Consider the following 23,459-nt stretch of genomic DNA (forward strand, 5'->3'; position numbering starts at 1 on the left):
AGCGGACTGTTTTTGCCTTTCTTTGTATACCCAGCACCTAGCACAGTGCCTGGTATACACTAGGCACTATATGTTTGTTGACTGTAACTGTATACAGTTAAAATAAGGGCAGTCAATCAACATTTATTAAGTGCCTACTATGTGCCAGACACTATGCTGGGCAATGGAGATATAAAAAGGGGCAAAAGACAGTCCCTGTCTTCAAGAAGCTTAGAGTCAACATGGGAAGGCAACATGCAAGCAACTATATAGAAAGCAATACATATATATGTATATATATATATATATATATACAGACACACATACACACATATATATACATATATATGTAGATGTGTGTATACATATATATATATATATATATATATATATATATATATATGTATATAGGAGAAACAGGACGTAATTGGCAGAGGAAAGGTACTAGGGTGTGAAAAGGGTCTTTGACATCCAGATCCAGCTAGGTAGCACAGCACATAGACAGAGTGCTGGGCCTAATCAGGAGCACTTGAGTTCAAATCAGGTCTCAGATTGCTTACTAGCTGTGTGATCCTGGGCAAGTTGTTTAACCTGTTTGCCTCAGTTTCTTCTACAGTAAAATGGGGATAATAACAGCACTTACCTGAGAGGATTATTGTGAGGATCAAATGAGATAATATTTGTAAAGGGGTTAGCAATTACTAGCACACTATAGGCATTATATAAACGCTTATTCCCTTCCCCTCTTGTAACTGTCATTTCCTTTTCTAGATGTTTATTAACCATCTCTTTTCGAATATACTTTAGAATGTTACCAAGAAATTAAGTCAAGATCACTGTTTTTGATTATTTGCAGATTTCACTCTCTTCCTTGTTTGAAAATGATCAAAAATGCCTTTCTCCACATAGGTAGCCCCTCTCTTATTCTGATGGTGTCTCACCAATCATATCTACAAATTCTTCCTACCCTGCCATGTAGTTCCTCTGAGCCTGGTGATTAACTCATCAAGTGCAGCTAGTTGTTTTCATCCCATGTCCCCACGTATATTGTGGGTTTCTACTCCCAATCAATTGTGTTCATTTTTTTCTATCCTTTTCCAACCACAGACTGTTTTTGGTGATATCAGAGTTGAGAAGATATTCCTTCTCTCCACTGTCCATTATCATCATCCCATTCACCTCAAGAATCAGTCTAATCCCTGCTTTGATCTTCCTCTTTCCCCAAATATAGCTTTAAAAACCACAACTACCCTTTGTGTTGACCTTAGTTTTCTTCCATTGCCTCAGCTCACTCTAACTCACTCCCCAACCCCCTCCTTGGCAAGGTTCCCAACATTTCCCTGCCAACAGCTAGTTCCTCCTTTTTGGTGAGAATCAGAACCAGACTAGGATTTCCCCTTGTTGGTTCCTGTACTGTTTGAAGGACAAAATTATCAAGAAGTTATTAACTACTCTGCTTTGGGTAGAGAGACAGCAACAGCAGATGTCTGACTATTTGAAATCCCTCACTAATATATCATGCCTCTGTCTCAAGCTCACGATTTGTTTCCCAAACCCCACATCAGTTTCCTCTTTCTGGCCAGGTGACTTGTATTACTCTCCATTAACAAGATTGGTTTTGCCTCCACTAATCTTCACCCAAATTCTGGCTACCTACCTTACTCTCTTACTGCTTCACCCTCCTCCTGTCATCAATTTCCTCATATAAATATAGCTTCTTTCTAATTTTTTTGAAATTTTATTTGTTTTTCGTTTTCAGCATTCACTTCTATGAGCTTTTGAGTTCTAAATTTTCTCCCCCTGTCTCATAAATATATCTCCTTAACATAAAATATTATTCCCTATCTTCCTACCTCCATCACCCATCTTGTTTGTTTTACATAAGATATATACTTTTAGCTTTACATTCTGTTCTTTGTCCTACACAGGCTCACGCATTTGGAGCTGGAAGGGATTTTAGAAGTCATTTTGTCCTGCTGATTCATTTCACAATATTAAGGAACTGAAGCCCAGAGACGAGAAGTAACTAGTCTAAGGACAAATGAGTAGCAAGTAGAAGAGGTAGAATTACAACTAATTTCTGTGGTTCCTAACTTGATCAACATAGAAAAGGCAGTTTTATCCCTCCCTTTTAATATTCAACATAAAGCCCTTTTGATTCAATTTGTAACACTATATAGGCAAATACATTCTTCCCATCCCCCCACTGCATGCACTTCATCCATGGCCAAGAACCTGTCATTCTTATATTTGATGCTGTCGTCCAGAGATCCAAATGTCATTCTAAGACAGTCTCTTTAACCAACTGGTCACTCCTTAAATATGCCTTTCTCTTCTAAATCCCTTGCTTTCTGTCCACAGCAGTGAAAAAAAAAATACCTATGTCCATTAGTCTTTAATGTATAGGCTCTTATCATGGGTACTGTGAACTTAAAAAATTGATAATTGTTTCAACATAATTCATTTGTAATTCAATACATTTTATTTATGCATTTAAAAAAAACATTATCCTGGAGTCCACAGAAGAGATTCATAGGCTTCATCAGCCTGCTAAAGGAGTCCATGATACAAAAAGTTGAAGGATTCCTGCTTTGGTGGATAAATCCAATGTTAGTCAAAATTGTAACCTGGCAGCCATAAAATTCCATCTTACAGTTCAGTTTGGGTCACCACATTTGGGTAAGGACATTGGCAAATGAGAAAGAATCCATGAGAAATTGACAAGGAACATCAGATTTAGGTTCAATGTAAGGGAGAACTTTCTGGCTATCATAACCCCTTGAAAATGGAACAGGTTGCCTTGGTGGGCTGGCAATGGAACAGTTAAAGCCAGGGTGGATGACCACCTGTTGAGAATGTCGAGGAGGGGATTTGTCCCTGTGGCAGAGGTGTGGCTACACAATCTGTGAGCTAACTTCAAACTCTGTGATTCTAGGTCTGCTGAAGTTTTCTTCAAAATAAATTATTTAATTGCATTAAGACTGATCACAATTTTTATACACAAGAATTGAACGATCTGTGTGTGTTTAGACCTTTGTAAATTCCTCAGCTTCTTTCTCTGAAGTGATTTCTCTTTTTTGTGACTGTTCAGCAGTTATTTTTTCTGAACACCTTCTAGCTACCGTGTCCTTAGAATGCTACTTTGACACAGCTAGGCAAACACTGTTTCATTAATACAAGAGATAAGGATGAGAAATGTCACCTGATGGATAATCTAGGTTTCATCATTGAGGTCAACAACTATTCATTGAGCATTTACTGTGTGTAGCACACTGAGCTAAGTGGTGGGGACACCAAGACACCTTCCCCTCCCCTCAAGGGACTTATGACCTAGTTGTGAAGCTAGTAGGTAGAGATAAAAAAGAACTAGCAAAAGGAGATTGCATTGGCTAAATGTCAAAGAAGAGATTCAGAAAGTGTAAGTAATGAATGGGAGAACAGAGAAACGAGATGGCACTAAGGCCTCTTAGAGGTCACGAAGAGGCTTTGAGGTGGGACAAGAGCTTGTCACAGTAAGGTCACAAAATCAGAGGCCTGGACTGACCAGAGTTCAAATTCCAGCCAAGTGGAATTCCACACTTCCAATGTGACCCTGGGCAAGTCACTTTGACATCTTGCAACTTCAGTTTCCTCCTCTAGGAAACGATGGAGTTGGACCACAAGACTTTTAAGGTCTCTCTTCTGGCTCTAAAATTGATCATCCTCTGATATTTTTCTAGCCTAATGCCTCTACATAGAACTCGACTTTGATGCCTCTGGATCTTATTTTCCCAGAGAGAGGGTACCTTTCTATATGCATCTGTCATAGAAATGTGATTGAGAATTTAATCGATTTCTGACCATCTATGACAAAAGATAGAAGAAGAAGTCAAATGAATGCATTCACCACCCCCATCCCATTTTGGTTTTGAAAGTATCATATCGACGTCTCTCTAAGAGGAGTGAGGGGGTGAGATAGTGGGGGGGAATTTAGGTGATATTAAAGCAAAAGATACTGATAAGAAGCTTTGTTCGTTTGTTTCTTTAAAAAAAGACAACACGATATGATTTCTTTAAGGCAGTGTACCTTCCTTAGGCTAACATCCAAATTGGTTAGTATTCCGCAAGCCCCAGGTGACAATGAAGTTTGTGTGAGAGGGGATAACCTAAGATAAGTAACAGCCCCTAGATAATCAATGGGTGGTAACAGAGTGTTGAGTGTGTCTGAGAAGCACCCCATTTACTCCATAAATAGGAGGAATTACCATTATGAAGGAACAGAAAACACCACAACAGGCTAACTCTTTAAAATATTAGACTGCACAACAAACTTACACTCAGAAAACAATTTAAAGCTTTCCTTGCAAGGAGCCCTGTGAGGTAAAGAGTGGAAGCATTATCACGGATTACAGGATAAGAGAGTCAGGGCTGAAAGGAAGCTTAGAGGTCCCCTAGTCCAATGCTCATTTTACAGATGGAAAAACTGAGGCTCAGAGAGATTGTTGAGTGACTGGCCCAAAGGAAACTGAGGCTCGGGGAGGGGAAGTGAATTCAATTGCAGTCAGAAGGCAATTCTCTAAATGGAATGTGAATGCCTATATAGCAGATGGCCAGTCCAGATGTTTCAAAGAAAGCACAATTCCTGCCCCCCCCCTCCCCAATTCCCACCCCACAAATACATACACATCATAGTTCTGTCTGGATCTAGAAAAAAAGCTGATTCTGAGATTGCCTGAATCCAAGCTGTGATCCTTGATGTAACCAACTTTTTGGATAATTTCATGAAATAACAGTTTAGGCTACAGTGTAACATGACAAAATCTCCCTTTTATTCTGATGCTTTGGGGGTAGAATATTCACATTCCTCCCTTCTGCTTCCCCTCCATCCCCCGCAGTGCAATCTGGAGAAGACCTAATCTATAAGGAGACTTGATTATCAATGGATATGAATGAGAAAGGAAAATGATTGATTAACTCTAGACTGTTTCAGATGGTCATGGGAAGATCCAATTGGACAAGTCTTACTTTCCTTCCTCTGCCATTCAATCTGTTCTGTGTGGGCTTCAATGGAATCAGGAGTTCCAGGGTCTAGTCCCAGTTCTACCACCAATTGCTGTGCAATCTCAGGTGACCCACGCCCTTTGTCTGAGCCTTAATTTCCTCCTCTTACAGGATCACAGCTTTAAAAGTGGAAGGGATCCCTGAGGCCATCTAGTCTGTCTTCACCCCATTTCATAGATGAGGGAACAGAAGTAAAGTGACTCGTTCAAGATCACATAGCTAGAAGATACCAGAGGGATGTTCCAAATTCTAAGCTTTCTTCTAGTTCCACTATTATATAACTCAATACTGCTGTATTCTACCTAGAATCAAAAGGAATGTAGGAGTCTTAATTTAAAAAAAAAGTGTCCTGTCTCAGTACCTGGGCTCTTGCAGACTTGACTCAGTCTTGGAGTATCTCAAAAATTACTCTCTTTGGCTTATGCCCCTAACCAGGACTTTGCCAAGACCTCCTAAATTTTACTCCTGTCTAGGTCTCCCCTGTGCAAATACTCAAGCTAACATTAGGTATATTGAATACAGAAGCATCTTAATTTTACCCCACAAAAATACAAAGGATTCACAGGAATCCATAGACATATAAGTCATATTCTTTTCCTGTGGTAAATTTCTGCCCCGCCTCCACTGGGTTGAGTCCTGGTGCTACCCCACTGAGCCTTCCCTGGAAGGCATTTGGGGTTGCCAGAGAAGTAACCCCTTTCCTATGAGACCAGCCCTGTCCAAATAACTCACAGTTGCAAGAGGGTAAAGTCCGGATTCTCTCTTTCACATCCTAGTTCTGTTTGCTTCTTCTCCTGCTCTGTAACTGCAATGCTACCCGTCTTCTCTCTAGGAGGCTAACTCCCAGAATTCTGTCTATTTGTTCTGAAGGCTGAAGCCAAGTATCTCTCCTTACTCCTCCAGCAGGCAATGTCCAGAAGTATTCACTAATCTTCCACTGACCCTGGCTACTAGTATCCCTGGAGCCATGTGGTTCCCTCCTCTCCTGAGGTCACATGGTTCTCTTCTCTGGGAGATTATAGGTTCTACCCCTGCCAGCACACAAATACCATCTCTGGGGCCAAGATGTTCCCGGAGGAGGGCTCCGTGGATAAGCAGGCTCTCCCTCCCCTGAGACCCAAGTCTGTTCTCATCTCTCTCTCCATCTGGTCCTGCTACATATCTGTCTGCTCCTTTTTATAGGCCCAAATCCTAGGCTGCTGTTTAGACCTACACTAGCCTGACCAATAAATAAACTTCCCATCAGCCATCCTCAATGAATAAATACACAGGCCAAGTGTATTCCTCACCCATTAAGGAGAAGTGTTTATGGGGATCAGTAAATAAAAGTGTCCAAAGGGGTTGGAGGAGGGAACCCATGGTACAGTAGAGAGAACACTGGTTCTGATGTCTGAGGACCTAGGTTCCAATCTCGCCTCTGATGATTATTATATTTGGGACATCAAGTAAGTAATTTAATTTCCCTGAGCTTCAGTTTCCTCCTCTATAAAATGGAGATGTTAGACTTGTTGGCTACTGAGATCCATTCCAAATGTAGAGCAATGAGCCCACGAGCATATCAAGGAGGCTCGTAACTATCAAGGAGACATAATCCAAGCCCCAAGCAAAGGCAATATACACAAAAAATAATTCCAGCTCTTTAAAGACCTTGGTGACTTTGTACAAGTCATTTCCCTTCTCTGCGTTTCAGTTTCTCATTTTGTAAAATGAGCAGGTTGGACTAGGTAATCTAAAAGGTCCCTTCTAGTTGCAATATCTTATGATCCTATGCCTAATGCATGGAGTTCAAAAAACAGTTCTCCAATGTCTTAAGAAGATGCTTTTCATGGCCAAAAGTTGCCTTGGCAGGCAGTCAAGTTTAGCTAGACCTTATTTAGTCCATTGTAGAAGGTCAACTACAGAAATCACAATGTGTATGCTTGACTTTTCCCATACATTGGGAGAGACTTCTGTGAATGTCATTAAGTTGTCCATTGGGGACAGATCACTTGCTTCCTATTTCCCCCTGCCTTCTCTAAGCATATAAGGCTACATACATTTTTGCAGACCTGGCCTTGGAGAGGATCAAAATCAGAGACCATCTCAGATGTCAAAATGGATACCCAAGTACAACAATATCGGCCTGGGAGTAGAACCCAAACTTACACATGGAAGCTATTGTTTTTCTGTTTTGTTTTATTTTAAATCAGGTGGGAGTTCTGATTCTAGACAAACCAGAAAGTCTATGACTGCAGAGGAAGTATGATATGGTGGCTAGAGTGCTGAACTTGGGGTTAGGAAATCTTGAATTTGAATCTTTCATCAGGTTATTAGCTACATGACCCTGAGCAAACCATAGCCTCTTTAAACCTCAGTTTCGTATTCTGTAAAATGGGAATAATAACATCTACATGAAATACAGTTATTGTAAAGATCACAGTTTAGAACTAGAAAACACCTCAGAGACAATCTAGTCCACCTCTCTCATTTTGCAAATAAGGGAACTGAGGGCCAGAGGTGGGAAGTTATTTGGACAAGGTCAAAAAGGTAACAAATAACAGCTAGGATTTCAACCCTAGGTCTGCTGATACCAAACTCAAAGGCCTTTCTACTATAAAGGACTTAGGAGACCTTAAAAGCGCTATATAAATGTGAGTTCTTACTATAATTACACAGGGAAAAAGTTCTCAGAATAACTAGCTTGTGTTAGATGCTAAAGGAGCTATGGAACTAAATGTATTCCCATCTCTGCCCCCATGGTTCTTCCAGGGGCCTATCTGAAAAATGATTGACTTTGTATTCGGACGTGTCTATTTGCCCTACTTACAAATTTTATCATGATAACAAAACATCACAACCCTGTAGTAGGACATGAGAAAAAGAGCCAAGGTCACCCAGAGATGCAGCTAGCTGGCAATGTGCACTAAAGGGAACTTTAAAGAAGAAAATTATATTCAGGTCAGCCATACATAAAGTATATGACTTGGAGTTTCCTCCTTGGGGTAACTTTAGGTCTAATCTTGGCTACTGCTTTTGCAAACTCTGCGTGATTGGCTGTAAATCTTCTGCAATCTTTCTTCCCCTCCCCTCCGAAAAAAAGAGAAGTTGTATAATGAAGATAAGTACAACATGCCAACTCCAGTCACAATTTTAGTCCTAATTCTCTTACAGAAAAGCTTTACTTGGACAGAGTAGACTTTCATATGGAGGTATAGATTGCACATTTCCAACCCTACACCTCTTATCTCTCTCACTATGGTTCCAGGAACACATTGTATCTGCTTTCCAAGGACCAGCCACGGGTCCTTGGACATGGAGATGTTCATTACCAGTAGGTAGGCACTGGGTTCTTGGCTATAGCAACCCATCCAAGACAGAAAAATGCAACTCTGTCCTGCGCAACAACCTTCCAGCTCTCTAAGGAGAATGGCAGGGTGTGGAAGAAAGCACACATAGTGCTTGGAAGTATCCAATTTATATGCTGACTTTGCTGGTGCTCCAAATTTGAATCCCTGACCCAATGACCTTGAACCATATAAGGTTCCCAGTGGTTACCGTATGGGAAGATATGAAGATGAGCAACACAGAACGGGCCAGCGAGGGGTAGGTTGTGAGATGTATCATTGGAGGGAATGTCCACATGGACAGGATTCTAGATTTACTGGGGGATTTTAGGATTCTAGTGCAGAAAATATAAATGATCTGTGTTTCCCCAATACATAAGGGAATAGAGGCAATGCATATGAGACATAGTTTATGGAAAATTACAGTCAAATTTTTCCAATTTGTTTTCAGAAAACATTATTTCTACCAACAGCTTAATCTAAATTATTCTTGAATTTGTGCATTCTCTTCCCAGCATAAAGATTTCATTAAGCTATTTGGATTTACATTGATGGAAAATTCTTAAATTCTTATCAACAAGTGCCATTTTCCCAGTCCACTGAGAGGCAGCATCAAGGACCTGAAATGAAATGAATGGTTTTTGGTTCAAAGCTTAATGCGATTATATCCCTGGGATAAGTTATCATTAGTTTAAATAATCAGTACCTCAAGTGGGAAAAAGGCAAAGATTTGGGGTTTTTAGCATGGATTAAAGTGAGCATCATTTTCCCTTTAAAGGGGGGATTTGTATCCAGTTAAAGCAGTAGCACTTGTTCGTTGTTTAGGACATCAATCCTTTTGAGGTCGAAGTTCAAGGCTTAAGTCCAAGATCTTTTGTCAAAAGAGGAGAGAAAAAGTCTGCTCATCTACTGGTGACTGGTAGCAGGAGGGAGGGGGATATTGAGTGAGGGAAAATGGGCCTGGAGTTGATTTTTCTCACATTCAAAGTGAGCAGTATTCATTACGAAGTAACAGAAACAACATTGGCCCTGTTCCGGCAACCAAGTGAGGAACCTAGGAGTGGTGTCAAGCAAATTAGGAGTTTTAACTTAATGAGAAAAGAGCTTGATTCCTAACTCAAACTCAGGTTATTGGGTATCATAGAATCATAGATTTCAAAGTGGTAAGGACCTTAGTATTCACTTAGTCCAATCTCGTCATTCTACATTGAGGACCATAGAGGTTAAGTGACTTACCCAAGGTCACATAGGCAGTAAGGGACAGAGCCAGGTTTTGAACTCAGGTTCTTAGGCTCCAAGTTCAGTACTCTTTCAACTGTACCATATTCATGATGGCACAAAGAGCTGTCTTTAAAGCCCCTTTCTTTTTTGTCAGTCTTGCTACATTCTTCCCTTCCACCCCCCCAAAAAAGGAAAAACTTCACTGCTTGCTGGCCAACATGTCAGTGATGAGGTTCTCCTCACTTAGCTAGGCTGGACCTCAAGTAATGGACGTAAAGGTTGTAGCCGGACCAGCACTCAGTTTCTTCCACTCTTATTTTCTTCTCATTAAGCCTGGCCCACAGATTTAACAATTTCAATGTTACCCACAGTACTATAGTACTTTCATTTCTACAATAGTATTAGGAAAAAAAATCTTACCTCTGATTTGGCCCAATTCCAGTTGACTTTTTAGGTTTCCACCTGTCTTTGTTCTTTGATTATAAGCTTAATCCTCACACAAAGAATGGGCACTTGAGCTCTGGTGCCCTGTCATGTGGTGAAGAGCTTTGGATCATACTACACAAATAGCATCTTGCATATTGACAGAGATGCTGAGCGGTGCCGAGCATATAGTAGACACTCAATAAATCCTTGTCAACAGATTGACAAGTCATTCTGCGAACCTTTTTGGAACTTGGAGAAGCAAAATTCAATGCAGGGCAAAGGGAAGCTCCATTTTGGTTTCAACAACAATGTAAATGGCAAGGAAACACTTTATACTCTCTTGGGGGAAATTTCCCTATTCAAGTCTACTCAACAAACATGTATTAAACAGTCACTATGTGAAGAGGCATGACCACCATCAACACGATTCAATTTAATGTGTATGTATGGAGCTCCTATGTGCTGAGTATTTTTGCTAGGCATTGGGGAGGGGCAGAGAGAGAGATGCAGACTATTTAGGAAACAGCTCAAGCCCTCCATATATTGGTGTTTTTATTCAGAAGGCAAGATTATCATGCAGAAAATGCAGAGAATCAAAGATAATATATAATAAAGGACCAAGATGAATCAGAGCCCTACAGACAAGATGAATCCCAGGTAGTTAGACTAGGAAGAAAGAGAGCAATGTGGTCTAGAGTTGTAGGAAATGCAGTAGACGGGCGGTAATGCCTGACATGAGCCCTAATAGGGGAGTAGGGGCTTGAAGAGATGAAGAGAAGGCATTCTAAGCAAGAAAAACAGTAGGAGCAAATGGGGTGGTAGGTTTATTATTTGGGGGCATGGCTATCACATATTAGTGATGGTGAAGGATAGTGAACAGAGCAAAGAATACAGATTCAGGAAGTCCTGGGTTCAAGTTCTACCTCTAACACATACTAGTTAAATAACCCTAAACAAATCACTTAACATTCTATTGCCTCAGGCAACTTTCTAATACTGTAAATTATAGATGAGTGCATTGGTGGACGGAGTTTCTCCATGGGGAGTTACCTACACCAATGAAATCACAGTTCTGGCCACAAACCAAACCAAACTCCACAACATATGATATGGTGGAGCTTTTCTGTTTTGAAGATTCAGTCATTTTACTATGAATCTTGGTACATGGAGATGACAGAGAAAGTTATATATTGGCAAGTAATGGAAAATAAAGTTCAAAAGGAGGAGGGATGGGTTGATTATGGAGGGTCTCAAATGCCAGGATGAGAAGTTAGTTTTTAATTTTATTGGTGATTGAGAGCTACTAGATTTCTTATTCTTTTCCTCCTCCTCTTCTTCTTCCTCTACCTCTTCTTCTTTCCTTCCTTCTTTTTTCTCTCCTTCTTCTCCCTTTCCTTCCTTCTTCCTATCTTTATTTCTACCTTTCTTTCTTTCCTTGAATTCTTGACAACAGTCAGAGAATAGCAGGAAATGTCTCCCACATTCAAGTGGAAATGTCTGGTAAGCAGCTGGAGATACTAGAAACCGTAGTTTTAGTGAGACATCCTTTTCTAATACTTTCAACTGCTACTGCCCTGCCTGCCTAAGTCAGATTTCTTTTATACATACTTATTTATGTACATGCTATCGCCCCTGAAAGAGTGGAGGCTCTTTGAGATGAAGGACTATTTCTTTTCTGCCTTTATATTCCCAGCACTCAGTACAGAGCTTTCCACAGAGAGTTTAATAAATGCTTGTTGATTGATTGACATTATGGTTAGCATCATTGGCTAAAGTAAGAGTTAAAGCCATGAGGGAACTGGACTGCCCCCAGGCAGAGATTGGAGAGGGAAGATCATATTTTCTCACACTTGTTTCTTTCTCCCACGTTTTGAGAAGCAAAATTTATACAGATATTTTCTCCCTCTAAATCTTCCCTTTGAAACAGTTACAGTGATGGGGAGAAGAATCTTCTATAAATGTAATGTCCTTTGTCTTTGCTGGGGTAGAAAAAAGAATTGAAATGTAGTTAGGGGTCAGGAGGTCAAATTAGTATCTATTTTTCTAATCCTGTTCAACTATCTCTCATTCCTTCCATTTTTATCTGTCCTCCTACATCCCATGGGCTGGGTGTGCAAGTATATTGGTTCCACAATACACCCTGACCTACATAAGGAGAAGTAAGCAGTGAGTTAGGGCTGCAGCACCTGCCTTACCAACTCCAGAAGCAAAAGCTCTTAAGGCCCAACACCAAATATGAAAAGCATAAGAAAATCCAAAATTTAAACACAACTTATTGATCTAGTTTTTTTAAATACAAATGAAGGCTTATTTAAAGCTTGAGGAGGAATTGTTAAAGGGGAAAGAGAACTGTTCAAAGATCAGATTTTTTTCTGGGTTGTTGTGTTACACTGGTTAATTGTGTTCTATTATACAAGTATCACTTGTACAATTGGGTTCTGTCCTTGGTCCTGACACATCTTATTTTTAATCAATAACATTAATGGAAACATGAAAGCATATTTCTTAGTTTTGCAGGTGACAAGAATTAGGATGGGATAATTGATATTTTTTGTAACAGAATCAGGTCCCCAAAAGGTATTATAGGTGGGCTAGAATGAGCCAAAGCTAATAAAATGAAATTGAATAAGAATAAATGTCAACAAACGCTTGGGTTCAAACAATCAACTGGATGAAAAGAAACATGACATTTTCCCTAAATGGCAACTAAACTGAATGGCAGTTCACATGGAAAAAATCTAGGAGGGGGGTGTGAGAGTGGACTAAAAGTTCAATATGAATTAACAATATGGTTTGGTAGAAAACAAATGAATATGACTTTAAACTACATTACAAAAGGCATAACATAGGAAACATCAGTCTCTCTCCCTCCCTATCCTCCATGGAATTTGATCTAGTCAGACCACAACTAGAATGTTGTGTCCTGTGTAAGGTGAAACACCTTGAGAAGGACAATGACAGACAAGATGGGGCATGTGTGTAGAGTGAAGGCAACCAGTATGATGAAGGGCTTCAAGTTCATGTTATATGAGTATCTGCTGAAGGAGCTAGCAATGTTTAGCTTAACGAGAAAACTTGGGGAGGACATGATAGCTATCTTCAAGAATTTGAAGGGCTATCATGAGAAGGAAGATAAGAACTGTTCTTTGTAGTTCCATGAGGCACAACTAGAACCAAAGGGTAGAAAGTTGCAAGGAGAAAGATTCCAGGTCAACTTAAGGAAAAATGTCTTAAGAATCTGAGCCATTTGAAAATAGGTGTACTGTCTTGGTATGTAGTAACTTCCCTGTCGCTAAAGATATTCCAGAAAAGGTTGGATGACCACTTTTAATGCTGTGATAACAAGGCTTGATGATTTAAAGAAGGATTAGATGAAATGCCCCCTGAAATCCCTTACAATTCAGAGAGTCTCTGATTACTTCAGGTAGCCAAGAGTGGGCACAGATCAGCTCCAGAGACTCCCATGAATTAAAATCTCTAGGGGAAAAAACTGGCTTGGCAGGCACACAATTTGAAAATACAGAGTATACAAAACACATTTGAAAACCCAAAGAAAGTTTAGCCAATATAAAAATACTGTGTATAAATATACAATATAGACCCCTTTTGCTGCATGAGAAAAAAGAAATGAAATCTTTTTTCTGTGGACTCCCACCTGACAGATATTTAGAACAAGTTAAATGTTTAATACATTCCTGGAGCTGAAGGTGTTTCTAAATGCTGGCTCACCTTCCACTGGAAAGCTGCAGAGGCAGGCCTGTCGCAGTGGCTGGGACTGCCAGATTAAATAAAGAAATTTCAAGGTCAGTCCCATGCCTCATGTATCCCACATGGTTTTAAAAAAACCCTTGCACTGGCTGCTGGCACAACCCAGCAAACAAACAGACTAAGCTTTTAACCAGAGAGACATCAGGAAGGTGGGTACTGCTTTATGGCTTACTGTTTGACTATATGGAAGGTGCCATGGGTACGTGAACATATCAGATGCCTGCTCTCCAAATGCATCACTGGTTAGTCACTGAACACTTGTTGCCCTTCCAATCTACTTTCCAGGAATCCTGGGAAATCTGACTTTCTTGCTTTGCTTTTCACAGAGAGATTCTTGATATACCCACTGTGATGAGATTGTCTATGAGCCAGGATAAGAAACCCACTTCTCTTTTTTTGTGGGATCTTCCTTTCTTTTTCTTTATTTTAAAGATTGCCTCTCCCATAACCTGGGGGACACAATCAACAGCGCATAAACACTTGGTAAAAGCTTCCACTTCTAAACCCTCTTCCAAGATACCCATGTCATATCAGGGTATGTTACACACTGCCTGTAAATCTCAACCAAGCTTATTTAGTAAGGGCATAGGTCAGAGGAAACACTGGTCTTGAGTTGAGTGACCTGGAATCTGCCCCTCCCACAGGAGTGCTTGCCTATATCTCCTGAACTTGTCAAGTATTTTATACTGAAAAATCCAGAAGGCTGAAAGAAGGGAGAAAAAGAAGGAAGAGAGCAGACACCCCAAAACAATGACTAATTCTGTTTGCCTAAAACACACACCAGACCACATGCTTACTGCTGAAAATCACAGGCACTCACACAAAAAGTGCCTACAATTTCTTCCTCTACTCCAGATTCTGCATGGAACAGGGTTTGTAATAGCATGATAGAAGACAGAGGTGGATACATACCAGCACCTAAGACTGCATTCATCACTTTCCAGGCATCTGAAGCCAAATGTTTATATGTATATGGAAATACATATAGCATGGATAGTGGATAAATGAATACACACCTACATGTTTGTATGTGTATAGCTTGTATGTGTGTAGCTTGTAATCATGTAGTGAAAGTATAGCCAATTTTACCTACCAAATTCTGTACTTTTTTCTATTAAAAAATAACAAAATGCTTAACATTCAATTTCAGGTGATGGTATAATGTAAGAGTTGATGACACTGAAACATAACATAAGTTAATAGGTGCTCATTGTATTAATGCTTGTTAATTAGGTGTGGTTTTTTTTTCTAATTCCTAATAGAGAGGACTCACAGACACATTTACATTCCCAGAAATGAGTGACTGACTCATTGCAGCTGAGATTATATTTCATCTGAAGAGAAATGACTGGGGTTTGAAGTTTGAAGTGTCTACGAGCAAAAAGAATGCTGAGCTACGACTCTGCAGAGACAAGAAGCCAACGTAATTCCAAGCTCCTCAGGATCAGACTGGGGATACAACAGAGCCCCACAGGGCCACTCCCAGTCTGATTTATTTATTTTTAAATCACAGAAATATTCATGAAATTGGCTCCAGATCCTTAGGGTGCTTTGGATCTCCTCCTGGGGATCATCCCTGAGACCATGCACACAATGATCTGGAAGGCTATTTCTTTATTTCTATGTCTCCTGGCTTTCTGGCCACAGCTCCACCCACAAAGCCTTCGGCAGCTCAAGGTAATCTGTATTTCTACTTTCACCCACTGCAGCAAAAAATGCCACTCATCACAGTTCTAATCTCCCAATTAAAACAAATTTATTAAGCCCACACTTCACGCAAGGACGTGGGGAAATTTGGTATGTGTGAAAATGTCATAATAGTCTTTATTTCTGAATTAATCCCCCTCTTCTTGCACCCATATTGTCTATATGTATTTCCATATTAAACATTTAAAATAGAAATTCTCTTAACTTTTTTTTCTCCTTTTGAGGGATTCAGACCTATACTTGCATTACTGTGGGGAATTCTTGGTATGGAAACTCCCCTCCATCTTTATTTTTAAAGCTGATACAATATTACCTTAAGAAGCCTCAAAGTGGAGTGGTTTGGGGATGAGCCTCAGAGTCAGGAGGACTTGAGTGCAAGTCAGCCTCTCAGATATACTGGCTATGGGACTCTGCCCAAGTCACTGAGACTCGTGATGCTCCAGGCAATTCTCGAAATTCCAGATCTATATCAATGGAGAGAATTTTCACAATGGAAATGACTTACACTGATGAAATCATAAGTCCAGACCAGTCTTCCCACCCACTCCACTGCAACTTTATCCCTAAATTAACCGATTGCTTTTCAATATTTACATTGCTAGCTAAGTTCTTCTCCATTCAGCTTAATTTACCACCCATCTGACTCCCCTAACTTTTATAATTTAGAAAACAGACTTCCTGCTTTGGCCTCCATTCCTAGCTCACTTTCTGGTTCTCAGGCTTGAAAAATATTATTTTTTTCACTTATCCTCTCCTTTTGTGATCTCAAAGCACTTATGATCTTAAGTCTCATGGTACACTTAGATGAAACCTTCTCTTTGCTTTCAAGGAGGGAAACTGAGGCACAGGGCAGTAGAGTCAGTACTCAAGCTTGAGTTCCCAGGCCCCATCAGTCCGTGATTTCTATCTGCAAAAAAAAAAACCTTGAAAATATGTTTATTGCCAATTATCAAAAGAATTTTGCTGATAAATATGTATCCAGATTATATGCCTTTCTAACACCATAAGGCAGTTCTGAGAGTTGTGTACGGAGTACTGTCAAACCTCATTATTCTGGACTCTACCAATTCAGTCTCTGATAATTGACCCTGAACTGCCCTGAAATTTCCTTTTGCACAAGCTATAAAGAAAGGGCTTGCTATGCGATTGTATAATGTAAACACGATTTGGGGGGCATGTTTAATCTATTCAATCAATCCATTTTTTAAGGACTTCAGCATATTGTTTGAAAGGAAATGGAAGTTATTCATTAAGATCACAGCTTTAGAGCTGAAAAGGGGGCCTTGGAAGTCATCTACTAGACCTCATTTTACTGAGGATGAAACTGAGACCCAGATATGTAAAGAAACTTGTTCAGTAGATGGAAAGTGGTGGGCTCAAAATTCATCAAATGCCTTCTGACTCCAAATCCAGTCCACTGACCACTGGACCCCAATCTCTACACAAGAAGTCAGGAGATCAGCATTGTGGAAGCTGGGAGTGGTCTGTACTTGAAAGTAATCAAATTGGATTTTTTAGAAAAGGTCTCTCATTCAGAATATCTATTGAGTCTGATGAGCCCTGCCTCAAGTGGTCAGGATAAGTGAGAGGGGTGGCTATCACTGTGGTGTAATAGGAAAAGTTCTGAATTCGGAGATGCTGCATTTTGGTTTGAATCCCAGCTTGGCTGCTGGCTTACCTGCGTGCCCTTGTCTGACGAATCATTTCAGTCTCTCTGCGTCTCAATTTTCTCACTGAATAAATGAGGAGGTCAGATTAGATATCCTCTAAGGTCCTTTCTAGCTCTAGGACTATGATCTTATTGTAACTTTGGCCAAGTCACTTTCCTTCCCTGGAACTTAGTGTGTGATACGTATACATATACATACACATACATATGTAATACACACATTTGTATATATACATATGTGTATATATGTGCACATATATAAATAGAAGAGAAAATTAAGCAGGTTTTTTTTTTTGAGGCAATGGGGCTAAGTGACTTGTCTAGCTTCACGTAGCTAGTGTCTGAGGCCAGACCTGAACTCAGGTCCTCCTGACTTCAAGGCTGGTGCTGTATCCACTGTACCATGTAGCTGTCCCAAGTCTATTTTTTAATAACAAAACCGAAGACTGCTAGGGGGAAAAAATCTTGAAAATATTTATTGCCAATTAGCAAAAGAATTTTGCTGATAAATATATCTCTACAATTGAAGTATGTTGTTACAACTGACCATTCAATTACTCCTTCATTTATTCACCAATCAGCTATTAACAATAGCACCAAGTATGGACACTGGAACTTCTTAAAGAGCTTTGCTGGGAGCTGGGGCAAAAGGATAAACCCTGGATTACTAAATATTAAAAAGGCACAGAGTGACATTTGCCAAGCCCACAATGAAACCTAATATTTGGTTTGTTGTGCACATGACAGGGCATTCAACACTATGAAGAAATCCACATCTCGAACTCATTTTAGAGGTCCTAGTCAAGCATCCACTCCCTCCCTCCTTCCCCCCCTCAACCTCTGCCCACCAAAAGGAAGGGAGGAAAGAAATTACATTTTCAAGGGAGATTAAACTATTGAACCAAACGAACGTTGGTGGTGCTCCTTCTATCAATAATCAATTGGGAAAACTTCAGTCTATGTTAACAATAGACTGGAGGGAGTTACCCATCTGTCCTTATTATGAGACCACTAAAGACAGTGGAATGGATGGCTTCATCTCTATCAACATTTACCATCTCTGAAGCTGAATTTGAAAGGAAGATGAGACTTCCTGGGTTTGGACCCTCCTCCCAACCACCACTCATAACTTGCTCTGCGTTGCTGAGAGTCGAAATCAACCTGTTTACAGGCTCTCAAACGGCCAGAGCTGGAATTGGTTTAGTCTATACCTCCTCATTTTACTGTAGGGGAAATTGAGCCTCACTACTTAGAGGTTTTCTGAGTCCTCCTTTGGGACTTCTTCCGCTAAAGAGAGACAGCATGAAATAATTAATAAAGTGCTGGACTTGGAGGCAGAAGGCTCTGGGTTCAAATCTCAATTTGATGCTTACTTAGTGTGCAACTCTGGGCAAGTCACTTCATCTCCTGGTGCCTTAGTTTCCTCAACTGTAAAATGGGGCTGATAACCATAGCACCCATCTCCCAGGGCTGTTATGAAGGTCAAATGAAATGATGGGTGTGAATGTTTTGCCAACCATAAAGCACTACAGAAACATGAGTTATTATTAAATGTGAGCTCCAACATGGGGCTGCCTCATCATTTTTCAATCTTTTTTTTAAATGAGGCAAGAATGATATTAAGGACAAGACTCCTTCATAGGAAGGTTTTGTTTGTAATGATAAACTCTCCAGAACTTGAAAATAATGCCAAACATTTATTATCATCATTAGCACCTTCGTAAATAATGTCCAGATGCTGTTGGTACTGATCCAATGAGGATTAAGTTGGGCTCACTGAAACTCCCCTGTTAAACTAACCTTGAAAAATGGTATTTCCCTCCACGACAAAGTGCTCTCCCATTTTAGCAATTCTCTGTCCTGAAATCAATCAGAAAACTCCTTGCCAAACATTAACTGCCCAACCTGGAGGTCATTACTGATACTTTCAAAGCCTTTAAGATTGCATTATTGACCTCCGGGTTGAGTAGTTAATGTTTGGTGGGGTTAAGGCCTCCCCACTTTGCCTTGGGTCCGCAGGTTCCTTTCCAATAGGTCATTAAGTCAAAGGAAATGCCATCCTCCGTCAGTCATTATGGCATGAAATATAAATTTGGTGAATCACCATGAACTGGGATGGAAAAGAACAGAATGGAGCCCCACTCACTTTGGGGTGGGCTAGTGGATCAGGGAGGCTTAACAGAGAGATCAGTTCTCCCATCGAGATAATGCCACACCCACGACCATGACCATGACCATGACCATGGAGCCTCTGCTTTCGGCTCCCCTTTCCACGTGGGGCTAACAAAAGCAATGAATGTAGCTTTGCTCGCTGCCCAACCCTGTTTAGAAAAGAAACAATCGATCAATGCTGGGCATTTCCTGACATTTAATGAATGTTCCTCTCCTGTCTGGATTTGGCCTGTTGGCCCTTTCAACCAGTCATTAACTGGTAGGAAATACCCTCCTCAGCAGTTGCTTTTGTGTAAATAGAGACGCTTAGTTTCTGTGTCCCCCAGAAATGCCCGGGTGGTATCTAACACCCCAAAGCAACATGCGTCAGGGCCAAACCACGAAGAAAAGCATGCTGCCTGCTAAATTAAACTCAAACCACATGATCCAGTCTATAAAATATACAAAACCCGGGGCCCGGTGACAGATTTATTGTGGCCTTACAGAATAAAGCCAAATATCTTTATAGAGGGAAAAAGTACACACACACACACACACACACACACACACACACACACACACACACACACACACGCTTGAGCTAAAGCATAGTGCTACTTTTGACCCAAACTGTCCCCAAACAGGAAGTAAAAACAAATTAACCAGCTGTAGCCTCTCCAAGTCAAGAAGGGGACTAGCATAACCAGCACTTCCTGTCATTGCTTGTCACCACCAGTGCTTCAGGATTGCTGGGCCTGTTTGCCCTCTTTGCTTAATGACTGAAAATAGGAAGGTGGTTTCTTTGGAACTAGAGGGGTAAGGAATAAGGAGAACCATTGTCCACTCCAGGCTTGCCTATGGAAAGTGAGTGTAACCTTGACAAAAAGTATTTACTTAACCTATGCCAGCAACACTTAACTAGGGCAACCCCCCTGGAAATGGTGCCCTAGAATAGCTCAGTTTGATTCACTTAAAATCATGGTCATGATTTAGACTCCGGAGAAGCAGTTCTACAGACCCACCCTTTCCATGAGCTTGATCAGAAACTGATAAAGGCACAGTGGGCAGGAAAATATTTCTCCTGGAGAACTAGCTGGCCCAGGGCCGGGTGGGGTGGGTTGGTTGATTGGTTGGTTGGTTGGAGGCTGGTTCATGCCCTCAGGATGAGGTGGGCCCCTATCAAGTGTGCTCCTGAGCATGCTGGCTGACTTGAAAAGAGCTCTATAGGTCTCCTGCTTTGGTTTCTTTTTCTTTTCTCAAGTTAGCATACTGCTCACATGGATTTGGTCTTGGTGCTTTCCTCTCCCACTGAGAAACTCCAAGTCCCACTTTATATCCTTTTGGCCCATCAACTTTGAAGGCCCTAAGAAAAGCAGCTTTTGCCTGGGAGTGTCCCTCATCAGGAAGGAAAACTCATTTTTGCCCTCTTGTGATAGGTGGCTAAAAGTAGCTGCCACTATGCCTGAGTAATATCACTTCCCTTCTCCCAAGTGAAAAGGAGGGGGGTCCCAGAAAGGGTGTTGGAGAACTAGTCTGTCTGTCAGGCAGTCACTCAGAAGTGCCGCCAAAATCCTAGGACTTTCTCCAGCCAGGCCGGCTCTCCCTTCGGGAGTCTGCCAATCACAGGCTGCTGCCCAGGCTGGGTGCAGGGGCTGAACAGATTTCTTATTGACACAGCTTATGTCTGCAGTGTGCAGTTCTCTGCAAGGCTTTCATCAACAGATCTGATTACAAGGGCATATTCACCCCCAATTTTATACACCCAGAAGCCCTTGGACATAAAATGGGTGAGGGGTGTGTAAAGCTGGGCCAATTTTCACTGAAGATGGCCCTTCTCCGTTTAGCCCTGGCTGCCTGAAAGAGATGCTTGCTGACTGACCCAAGTGGGGAGGCTTCATTTATTTGTGTCAATCACACGGAAAAACAAACCCACTGGGGACTTCTGTCTGACTCTCTAAAAATAGCCACGATCTGAGATGTCCAAAGCCTGAAGGCCAGTGGGTTTGCTCAGAGCCCTGAGGAGTGGGCATTGGGGCCCCTGCTGTTTGCTGAAACTCCCTTTCCCTGGCTACAGAAGGAGGGATTTGGTACACGGAGTGCATCCGGCTCTGTGTTTTGTTCAAAAGTCTGTTCTAGGAAAAAAAATAATCAAATACTCCAGACGGACTGTTGAAAATAAAAACAATCCACAAGGAGTATGTGCTTCTGCCTTCGATAGAAGGTCCCATGTAAGGGCCAAGAGTAACCTTAACACTACATGACAAATTAATTTCCTCAATTAGTAAAGCAAATAAATACAGAATCATGATACAGGATACAGACCCAGGCTACAATTACCTTCTCTTTTTCTGATGTTTTATTTTATTTTGGGTCTGGGGGAAGGGGAGAAACAAGGAATTCAGTTGCATTCAATTCTTACTAAGCACCTACTATGTGCAAAGCACTGTGCTAGGCACTGGGGTAGGGCAGCAGAATAAAAGGTGAAATGAAAATGACCTGCCTGGCTTTCTCTTTTCTTGTCCATCTCTCACAAACAAGATTCCCCCCTTTTTTTTCCATCTTTCTTCCCCTGTGAGCCTGCCTGCTTCCTCTTCAGGCCTGCCCCAGTTTGGCCGACTTCCATTGACATAAGGAGAGGAGGTGAAGCTCTGCCCGAAGGGGTACGGTTATCTGGACACAAAAGAGGATTGTGGTGCCTCTCGTCTGGGTCACCATTTGGACTTGGCTTTTCTGGGTGCCATAAAAAGAGCAGCCATTCATCCCAGTATCTCGGGAAATAAAAACCCATGCAAATTCACCCTCTAAATAGGCAATCAGTGTTTCCCTGGAAAGGAGACAGGTCCCAGGGTCTTTCAATTTTCACCTGGGACAATAGCTTTTTCTACTCCATAGGAGAGGAGACTGTGACTTACTTGGGTGGGGAAGGCCATTTCATTGGCAGGTTTGGTTCAAAAGCATCAAGAATGGATTCACTGGATGTAGAGCAGACACATGACATTCCTCCAGGTGGTACCTGGTCTGCAGTGGGGGTGGAGGGGCAGGCACCAGCTGGGGTATGTCAAATGACATAACATAAGTAAAGCATTTTACAAACCTTAGGGCATCATATAAATTCTAATTCTAATTATTGTTGTTTTTCCTGTCTCCAGTGTGTGTGTGTGTGTGGGGGGGGTACCAGCTTTGCCTCCTCTCTGTGGAATGTGAGGGGGGGAGAACCACACCTAACTGTGGTTCCTCTCTACAGTGGGGTGGGGGAGGCATAGGGTAGTTATTGTGGAGATTCTTGTCTGCCATGGGAGCATGGGGAAGGGCAATATTTGGAATCACTTACTGCAGTGGGAAGGGGTGCACCAGTTAGGGCTCCTGTCTGCAGTAGGAGTAAAAGGAGTTACTTTCTGCTGTAGGAGTGGAAGGAAACACTAGATGAGGTTTGTGTCTGCAGTGGGAGGGTGGGGTACACCAGATGGGGTGACTGAGATTCCTGTCTGCAGTGGGAGTCAAGGGGGCACTAGCCAGAAAGGGATTATAAAATGGGGTTCATATCTCCAGTGGGTGTGGGGGGCACCAACTGGGATTTATGTCTTCAGTGGGAGTGGGGAACACCAACTAGTCTTCCTGTGAGCTGTGGGAACAGGGATACTAAATGGGGTTCCTGCCTTGAGTGGGTGGGTTCATCAGTTTATGTCTTCAGTGGGAGTTCAGAGAGTACTAGTTGGGTTCTCATCTGTAGTGGTTGTGAGCGGGGTATAAAATCAGGTTCGTTTCTACAGTAGAAGTGGGGGGACAGCAGCTGGAATTGGTCTTCAGTTGGAGACAGGGATCAGATGAGATGGTATTCCTATCTGCAGTGGAGGGGTCAGGGGAAACAGATGAGTTTCCTGTCTTCAGTAAGAGTGAAAGGGGTACCAGTTGAGATTCCTCTAAGTATTAGGAGTCTGGGGGTACCAGAAAGAGATGGGCTACCAATTAAGATTCTTGTCTGCAGTGGGAGGGGGAACCAGATGGGATTCCTGTCTGCAAAGGGGGAGGTACCAGATGAGGTCCTGCCTGTGGTGAGATTAGGGGAACACAAGATAGGGTTAGTGTCTACAGTAGGAGTCGGGGGGGGCAGTAGCTGTGCTTTATGTCTTCAGTGGAAATTGAAAGGAGGGTGCCAGCTAGTTTTCATGTTTGCT

At 41.5% G+C, this 23,459-nt stretch overlaps 1 protein-coding gene across 11 annotated transcripts in view; it reads right to left on the bottom strand.

Annotated features, from left to right (window-relative positions):
* The window catches only part of MBNL3 (muscleblind like splicing regulator 3), a 165,546-nt gene that overhangs the window by 131,965 nt on the left and 10,122 nt on the right, over positions 1 to 23,459 (bottom strand). The window contains exon 1 of one of the 11 annotated variants that reach the window (XM_072626004.1): positions 5,752 to 22,415. The exons of 9 other annotated variants lie outside the window; for them this stretch is intronic. The gene's annotated coding sequence lies outside the window, so the exon portion shown is untranslated. Of the gene's footprint in view, positions 1 to 5,751; positions 22,416 to 23,459 lie in introns of those variants that run through there. One more of the 11 variants, XM_072626001.1, reaches the window with a different exon arrangement.

Source organism: Notamacropus eugenii, chromosome X (genome assembly GCF_028372415.1).
Source record: "Notamacropus eugenii isolate mMacEug1 chromosome X, mMacEug1.pri_v2, whole genome shotgun sequence".
NCBI classification, from domain to species: Eukaryota; Metazoa; Chordata; class Mammalia; order Diprotodontia; family Macropodidae; genus Notamacropus; species Notamacropus eugenii.